Here is a 7,059-nt window from a genome sequence, read left to right as displayed (position 1 = left end):
TTGGAGAACTGCATGATAGGGAACATAACCAGCAAAGGTGATTTTACCTGTAAGTACTTTTCATGTACTTATGTGTAAAAGATTCAAGTAGCTGATCGTAAATGCCTATATATAGCGAGATTTACGATTGAATTCGGAAAACATAATACAGTTTACATTATTTACAGCAGTAAGAGTATAGTAGCAGTTGCTGTAGCAGTACATACTTTCAGTAGAAGTAGTTGCAGTATAGCAGTAGCATAAGCAGTGTCAATAGCATAGCAGAATATATTCTTCACATTATCAATTATACACCCAACTCGTCTTGGTGAAATGTTTTCTCATTACAGACCATGTGTCGTTTTGTAGGGGGCACTTTGCACCTTCTAGAGACTGATATGACCCTATTTTAACAGTCGTTATTTTAATTGTCGTTCGACGATTTTTTGAATGCCGCTTTCATGGATATTTTCTATCGCTTTTGACAACAAATGGGGTCATTTAGCTTCATATCAAAAAATCCATAACGTTAGAAAGAAAGTCACGATTTGATTCATACTCAATAAGGACAGTGTCTATATCCGTACCTCTATTGTACCTACTAAGAATATTGAATCCACTAAATTAAAGTCCCGATATACAAGGGCATGCATATATGGAGTAACTCTTGATTGCAAATAGCCCATTCTTGTTGCACCAAGAGAACAGAATAAATTAATAAATATCTTTGCTTTCTCAAAAATATCAAGGTAATAATAATCATTTGAATTTGATTCACAGTTAATCATCATTGAGTTCTTCAAAATCTTTCCAGAGTTTAATTACTGTATCCTTGGATTCTGGAAAGAGGATATCCAATTCTTTCAGTTTGTCAGGTAGTAGTCTCAGCATTTTCATCTAATCCCATTAGGCTAGTCCAATCATATGACCCACTACCATTTCCATCTGCATTTTTTTACCCATATTGCAAATGTTATGCCAAGATCATTAATTGCCTTAACTAGTTTGTTCAAATAAATCCCATCCAGCTTCTTTCCTTTGGCCTTATTGAAGTTTTCATCACCATCCTTTTCCATTACTTCTTGTATTAAATTTTCAGTTAGCCTGTCTGTTATTCTGAGCATTAAATTGAGCTCATCAAGAACAAGTTCAATATTAAATAGTGGTTTGTTTATGCAAGAAAATTTTGTCTTGTAATTACTTTCTAGACTTTTGATCGTTCTCATGAGATCTCCTTCATTGAAGTGCATGAGTGGCTTTGTTGTATCCCATCTCATAAGTTTATAGATCAAACACCAAAGGCAGGCATAATCTGATGTTGCACCGCTCATCCCCATTGTAGGCGTTTTCAGTGCTCTGCCTCGGGACTAGGTCGAGATGCGTGTTTTTTCAAAGGTTTTATTCAACGTGGTTCGTCCATCAATCACATATTTCCTTCGTAATCGTTTACACGTTCACACGAATATAGGTTCACAAAAATACACGATTCGCTGTAGAATCAAAAACTTATAGTCATCAAAATGTCAATAAACTTCTAACAAACTCAAAAAGTTCACTTACACATTTTGTGGCTGTCCCGAGGGGATTCTAGGACAGTCTCGATCTCCTTCCGTCATAACAGTCAACTCCTCTCACTCAACTCCTCACTTCCACTCCCCCCGGGCCCTACGAAACAGCACTTCCACAGGTATTGATGAAAATAATGATAATGTTAGTAATAAAACCAATCAAAAAATATGGCATATGTTTCCAAACCCACTCTTTGGTGATGGAAGAATGAAGCCAGGGACATACATCTAAGGCCCATGTGTTTAAACATAGTGAACACTTTCGTGACTGATCCTCCTCTTAACAGTATTGCCATGCACAATAGAAAATTCCCAGCAGGAATTTTCATAGATAGCATGTTTGGTTGACTTGACCAAACGGTGTGTCTTTTAGGACATTTAGGACTTGAGCAGTCAGTTGTCACTACAACCATGGTACCAATTTCTTTTGCTTCTACAAGAGGTTTTTTTTGCACCACAAGAATGGCAAATTTGGAAGAGCATTAGCAGCTGCGACCAGAAAACAATGAACTTGGGATGAGTCCTTAGATTGTCTTCTCCTACAATGAAACTGAAAAAGCGAAAGAAATCAGTATTTGTTATCAATGTAAGTCCTGATGTTAAACCAAAAATATGGACATGGGAAATATACCTTGATGGTTGGTTGTCCTCTTCATCGGTTATCGACGATTCTGTTTCTGTTTCTGTCTCATACTCCATGTCAACCTCATTCTCGTCCGATAACATCTCTTCATCTTCGTCCGAAGATAGACAATCTTCTTTACAAGGATCATCAAGGTGATCTTCAACATTATTCTCGTGCGGTGGTGCAATTTTTTAACCAATGGAGTCTTTACAATACAAAGTTTCTAGCTGCTCTAGTAATTTCTGGTCTACGAAAGTTAAATAGTTGAAAAAATTATAAACGCAATCTAGTTGTGCCGTAATTATAAGAGTAATGGAATACAGTTTGTTTGTTTTCAAGGAAAGTCCGACTTTACTAACTTTTTAGTTTTTCTTTCCTCAACTGTTCTTTCGTTATCTTCAAATGCGAACGTAGCGTGATAATCCTGTTTCGCATTTGTCGTTCTTTCGACGAGGATTGATGTGGTGTCGGAATAGTGGAACTCTGATCGAGACTCCAGTGTTTTCCCGGAGTTTGCTGCTGGTGCGTTGACATGATGCTGAGATGGTTTGTGTCGTCTCTCCTTTCCTATATAAGAGAAAAATTTCAAAGAATATTACCGTAATAATATACGATATACGTTTTCTGAAGTAAAAATCAACTCACGTCATTGATTTCCACGACTGGTGACACTGACTGGATATCATGCTCTTCTGTCTGCATACATAGGTCCCCTACAGTTTCAGCGACCTTTTGAGATTGCCTTATTTCTTTCATGATCTACGAAATATTTTACGCACACCATCAGTACCATAGATAAGCGAAATCTATTCGATTAAGTGAACAATTCCCAAATCCAAATATAAGCATGAAAACATAGTTATCATCGCTGACTAAGCTTACCTTTCTACGCGTTCGCGCACTTTGTGGTGGCGCTTTCTCTTTGTCGCTGACAAAAACAGTTGGATATGCTATTATGCCAAAATCATCTCGCCGTAATCTTGGGTGAACAGGGTTTTTCAAGCCCTCGATATTTGAAAACATGGTTTCATAGTCTTGCGACTTGAAATGCTTTGAGCATATTACGGACCATTCTTATGGTTGCCAGTGTTTGCGGTGAAGGCATACAAAGTCAACCCATCGTTTACGTCTTATTTTCGCTTCTGGGCGATCATCGTTAAAGAAGGGAATCGTATGCAGACTGATGCCTTCTTTCAAGTTGGATTTACTTTTACAGTGAGTTACAACACAATATTTAGGCATTTTATGACAACAAAATAACTTCTTACAAAATTTGTACAATGCTTTGCAACAATAGGCCGCATGACATCTCACCCCGATGACGTATATTTTTCTCGTACCAGGACTTCTTGTGACGCGGTGCTGACATGTTGTGAGTGACTGGACACTAGTTTTTTGCGTACTTTAAAACGCTGTAAAAGCTTACGAATTTCTCCAAAATGGGAAAAAAAGTGCAAAAAAGCATTACTGAGATATTGAGAATTTCTTCCAAATAGGGGGAAAATTACACTTGAGGTGCACTTTAAGAGGTCGGCACCGATGGATCCACGAAAATCCACTAACACTTGATGCTAAGATGAATGTAAGTACAACATTAAAGTAAAGTATAGCACTTATTCCTCGAAGCTTTGAATCCTTTGGGCGGCCTCTACAACATACAAAATGGAAAATAACTCGCATAATTGAATGGCACTTAGGCTGTAGTTGTCATTTCGAGGACGGCACTGATAACAGGATGTCGTTTATAAAAGATATTACTAATTCATTTTAGAAGTCCATACATTTATCAGTGTTTTTGAGCAGCCATTTTTAAATGCCCAGATAGGGGAAATAATTGTTGCGTTGACGTCACATGTCCGGAATTTCTGGTAATGCGGACCTCTGTGCAATGCCAAAAATTACGTTTTATCGAACCCAGTTTGCATTGGTTGTAGTGCTCTTTCCATCTCGTTTGCTCTCTCACAATACAGATGAACCATGAGTACGTCGGGCAAGTATCTCTTTCTACAGTAGGTTGCTATGTCTTGAGAAAAGGAGGATATTTATGTCGACCCACAATGCATTACTCGAAAATTCGCACCCATATGCTTCAGAGAAACAAGATCGCGCCTGAAAAGAGCTGTTTTGGTAATCTTTTGGAATAAAGAAAACTTTTGCTTTGAAGCTACTATGGTTAGTAACCGGTTGTTTGTGCTTTCTTTGGTTATTGATCTTGGATTATCTTATTATTTTAAACAAAAATATAGCAAAGAAATGCTTTTTTTAGTTCAAAACACTCGTAGGGGCGATTTAGTGGAAGTTGTTTTTTCCTCGGATTGCTTCAATATGTATGTTTTGAATTGTATCCCGTGTTTAAAATTTTGGTGCTTTTCAACAAAAATATAGATAATGGAAAATTTTAGATGATGTGTTATTCAGACAAGTTGAAAAGACCCTAAAAGACCCTTGATCTAGTCAATTCTTAGAGTGCTAAAAAACAACATTATATAATCAAATGAGTACAGGCTGCCTTCGATCGTAATGACTGCTTTTTCAGCGTGTGGATTATTTATCGACAACTAATGTTTTAAAAAACTCTTAAAATGTTAATAATTTAGCTTACCTAAACCTTAACCTTACCTAAACAAGAAATTATTTCAATGACACAAGGCGATCTCTGTTGACTGTGTTTACGCTTTTTCACCATTGAGAAAAACAACAATTCGGCGTTCACGTAAATGCGTAGAAAAGGTCACATGTCCGCCAAAAAGCTTTTTGAACTGAACTTCAAATTGCAAAAGGCAGTCAAAACAGTAAACATAGACCAGACCGCTAGCTTACCTTTAAGAATATCTAAAATGTATGACTTAATGAAGAGTTATTAAATTTCTCATCTCGAATCGTGAAGACTTCAGGCCTTGATGAGTTTTGTATTTTGCCTTCATAATGTTGTGTTTGTTCTAATCTTCACTGGTTGACTAGCTGATCTTTATAATCGTTTTCCTCTTTCGTAGGCTTGGAACAAGGCTTATGTCGTCTGATTCGTCACTTCCATTGTTTAGTACGCCACTTTAAGTCATTTTAATAATAATAATAATAATATTTATTTATAAAGCGCAAATACAAATCTGTTCTAAGCGCTAGTAAACAAACGACAAAGACAACGACAAAATAAAATTATTTACAAAGAATATGCTAATTTGAAGAGATAAGTTTTAAGTTTAGTTTTGAATGAGGCTAGACTTGATGCATTTCGGAGAGATATTGGAAGTGAGTTCCAGAGTTCAGGAGCAGCCACAGAGAAGGAGCGATGACCATAAGATTTAAGATTATAAGAAAGTGCTGATAGAAGAACTTGTGATGCAGAACGAAGATTACGGTTCAGTTTATACACTGAAATGAGTTCCCGGATATAGATAGGAGATTGGCCATGAAGAGCTTTAAAAGTAAGTAATAGGATTTTATATTTGATTCTAGATTCAATTGGTAGCCAATGCAGATTAACGAGGATAGGTGTAATGTGGTCATGTTTATGGGAAAGAGTGATTATTCTGGCAGCAGCATTCTGTACTGATTGTAGTTTATCTAAGAGTTTGTTTGGTAAGCCAAAGAGCAGAGAGTTACAGTTGTCGAGTTTGGAGGATATGAACGCGTGGACGAGAGTTTCAGTTGTTTTCAAAGAGATGTATTTTCTTATTTTAGCAATGTTTCTGAGATGATAAAAAGAAGACTTGCAAATATTATTCACATGACGAACCAAAGTAAGATGCGTATCAAATATGACACCAATGTTCCGAGCATGCATTGAGGGCATTATCACATCAGAACCAAATTGAAGAGAAGGAAGAGTTAACTGTGGGCTGTGCTTTGAAGAAAATAACAGGAATTCAGTTTTGCCTTTATTTAGTTTCAATTTATTTGTAGTCATCCAAGCATCAATATCAGATAGACAGTTTTCAATCAGATTCATGGAATCATTAAGGGACAAATCATCATTACAGGAGAAAGGAATATATAATTGAGTGTCATCAGCATAAAGGTGGAAAGACATTCTGTGTATTCGGAGGATATCAGCTACTGGAGAAGTATAAAGGAGATACAACAAAGGACCAAGTACAGAACCTGAGGTACGCCACAATCAAGTTGAAGGGCTTCAGAAGAAAAATCATCAATGGAAACAAATTGAAAGCGATCAGTGAGGTAGGACTTAAACCATTGAAGAGCTATGCCAGAAATGCCAAATTTTGTATGGAGACGATCTAGAAGAATTTGATGATCAACTGTGTCAAATGCAGCAGATAGGTCCAAGAGTAGCATGGCAACACAAGAACGATTGTCAATGGAGTGGAGGATATCATTTTGTACTCGAAGAAGAGCAGTTTCACAGCTATGAAATGTTTTGTATGCAGACTGCAATGGTTCATGGAGATTGTTCAGAGACAGATAATCATTTAGCTGAAGGGAAACGACTTTTCCAATAATCTTGGAGATATTCTTTAAATTAGAGATAGGGCGATAATTTCCAAAAATTTCATGATCAAGAGATGGTTTTTTCAGTAACGGTTTTAAAACAGCAACTTTAAGAGAAGATGGAACAACACCAGTTTGAAGTGACAGGTTAACGATTTCACATATAGTAGGCAGTAAAGTGCAGAGATTTACTTCTTTCAAGATCCAAATGACGATTAATGTTATAATTATCAATATAAGAAAAAGGGACTACATAACAGCGACAAACCATAAAAAACAATAACGTATATACAGACAAAGAATATGTGGCTGCCATGTTAGGCGCCGGAAGATATGTGTTAAAGATCATGATTTGGTAAGGTAGATATAAATGTTCTACTATTATCTTGTCTAGGAATATTTGGGTTTTTCCTTTTCTTGGAATTTTCTTTTTACTTC

The 7,059-nt window shown here is 36.6% G+C and overlaps 1 long non-coding RNA gene across 2 annotated transcripts; it reads right to left on the bottom strand.

The window, feature by feature from the left end:
* Nucleotides 1–1,861: 1,861 nt before the first annotated feature.
* LOC148908238 (uncharacterized) lies at nt 1,862–2,375 on the bottom strand. 2 transcript variants are annotated; one of them, XR_016120852.1, is made up of 2 exons: nt 2,179–2,375; nt 1,862–2,086 (listed from the first exon to the last, which is right to left on the bottom strand). It is a non-coding gene; the product is annotated as an uncharacterized LOC148908238 (long non-coding RNA). The 2 variants fall into 2 exon arrangements; XR_016120851.1 differs by having other exon boundaries at nt 1,864–2,097; nt 2,179–2,373.
* Nucleotides 2,376–7,059: the final 4,684 nt, after the last annotated feature.

Source organism: Actinia tenebrosa, unplaced genomic scaffold (genome assembly GCF_029948245.1).
Source record: "Actinia tenebrosa isolate PJP-AT-01 unplaced genomic scaffold, QUT_ActTen_1.0 PGA_scaffold3__52_contigs__length_22856419, whole genome shotgun sequence".
Classification (NCBI taxonomy): Eukaryota; Metazoa; Cnidaria; class Anthozoa; order Actiniaria; family Actiniidae; genus Actinia; species Actinia tenebrosa.
The sequence above is the reverse complement of the archived record's forward strand: the minus strand, read 5'-3'. Positions and strand labels throughout refer to the sequence as shown.